The sequence below is a fragment of the Phoca vitulina genome, unplaced genomic scaffold (assembly GCF_004348235.1).
Source record: "Phoca vitulina isolate PV1807 unplaced genomic scaffold, GSC_HSeal_1.0 scaffold77, whole genome shotgun sequence".
In the NCBI taxonomy this organism is placed as follows: Eukaryota; Metazoa; Chordata; class Mammalia; order Carnivora; family Phocidae; genus Phoca; species Phoca vitulina.
The window spans coordinates 3,994,011-3,996,206 of record NW_022589780.1 but is presented as its reverse complement, the minus strand read 5'-3'; positions in this window follow the sequence as shown (position 1 = coordinate 3,996,206).

Here is a 2,196-nt window from a genome sequence, read left to right as displayed (position 1 = left end):
AGGGGTGATTTGTGAGATTCCTCACTAAAAAGGGCAGGGAGGGGTGTATTTGGGATATATCCAGGCAAGGCTGAAGCCATTAAAATACCAAGGGATAATTTTCACCACTTCAGGTAAAAAGCTTCTTAGGCCTTTGCATTCTGGAAGGTTCATTTATAACTCTTGCCCAAGTGCCCTTGACATTGATTAATCTAGCTACAATAGCAATGAGATGGAAGACTAGTTTAGGTTCTACTAATGTGGAACACAGAACAAATTTTGTCCTTGTTTCAATGTTTTCATCTGGAAAATAGAGCTGATCATACCCACTCTTCCCTGCCTGTGGGATTAAGTTACCTCCTTTGGTCAGGGTAAGTAAATGCCCATGATACTTAGCTGTGAACAAGATAAGTCTCTGTGGAAGCCTGTAAAAAGTAGAGGAGATCCACACAAAAATCTCCACCAACATTTTGGGAGAGACAGACCCTGCCCAAATCTAGAGGTGTAAGAAATTTTAAGGCCAGGGAGGCCCAGGGCCCCTGCTGACACAAAGGGAAACCTCCTTTCCCATAGGTCTACCTTGTCACTTCTACTCTTCCATCCCCATCTGACTCTCCATCTTTACAGAAAGACTATGTACCGCCTCCATAAAGGAGCAATTGCAATATCCCACTTCACCCCCCACTCCTGGCTGTCCACCAAGAAGAAGAAAAGCAGTCATATGTAGCTTCCATTCCTTGAATAGTGCAGTTTGCAAGCTTAAAATATGCAAGGCAACTTGGAAGAGCAAGAACACCGCTGCAAAACCCTGGACAAAATCGAGGTCCCTGTGTACATGACCAACGTTTCTGGTGTTTGCGTGTTTGCCTGCTTATCTGGGTGATTTTGCCTTTGCACACTGGATAGATGAGAAGTGTACGTTTAGAGGCAATTAGACAGGAAAACAGGAAGAGAAGAGGGTAGAAATGACCTCTGATTATTAGGCAGAGGGTTCCTAGAGCAACTGGCATCATGCCACAAGGCCCAGTCTACCCCTACGGAGAAATTTGAAAGGTTTCAGCAAGTATCAGCTGCCTTGGCCATAGCTTCTTCCTCAGTTTGTAGGAGACCCTCCCGTCTGTGCTTCTGTCTGCTTTTGAACATATAGTCCCTCTCCTGACTCACTGGTACTCCTATCGCCCCTACCTACTCCCTTCCCCCTCACACACAAGCAGAGTCTGTTTTGAGATTGGACTTCGGAACCAAATCTGCAAGGGCTGGCCTTCGGGAGCTCCGCTTAGCCCTGTCTTCAAAATAAAGCTCCGGGTTAAAGCTTCAGCTCTGGCACCTCAAGCCTGGTCCCGGAAAGTAAGAGGTATTCAGGGAGCTAGGGCTCTCCTGGGCTACAGCAATCCACTCCTGCCTTCACCCACGCTGCGCCAGCACTCATTTCTCCAAAGCCACCCGGTGTTAGCGCGCCGTGAGGGGAGGGGAGAAAAGGAAAGGGGAGGGAGAAAGGAGGTGGGAAGGCAAGGAGGCCGGCCCGGCGGGGGCGGGACCCGACTAGCAAACTGTTGCATTTGCTCTCCACCTCCCAGCGCCCCTTCCGAGATCCCAGGGAGCCAGCGTTCTGGGAGAGCTGGAGGGTCCCGAGCAAACCGGGAGGCAGAGGAGGCAACAGAGGAAAGCGACGGAGCTAGCCGCTCCAGTGCCGGACAGGAGCTGAAGGGACGTACCGCGTCAACCCCAGCTGGGCTCCGGCGACAGCGAACGCTTCTTGCAGCGCGGTGGCTTGAAGCCGCCGCCCCAGAGCTGCCCTTTCCTCTTCGGTGAAGTTTTCAAAAGCAGCTAGAGACTCGGAGGAAGCGAGGAAAGTGCCGGGTAGGACTGACGGCTGCCTTTGTCCTCTTCCCCTCCACCCCACTCCGCGCCCTGTGTCTCCTCTCCTGTTGCTGCCTCGGCCCGCTCCTCTCTGCCCGTTCCCCTACCCCCCGCCCCCCCCCCAGTCGGCCCAGCGCGGCCAGCCCGAGTTTGGAGAGAGGTAACTCCCTTTGGCTGCGAACAGGCGAGCTAGCTGTACGTTGCAAAGACGCCTCTGGGGAGCCGGGCGACCAGCGTAGCCGCTTCAGCACTGCAGCTGGGACCCGGCTAGTTAGGCGGTACGCGGGGCTGGCCCCCAGGTTCCCCTCATTCCCTTTCCATCTCCTGCACGCAGCAGCTACACGCCCCCCCCCCCCC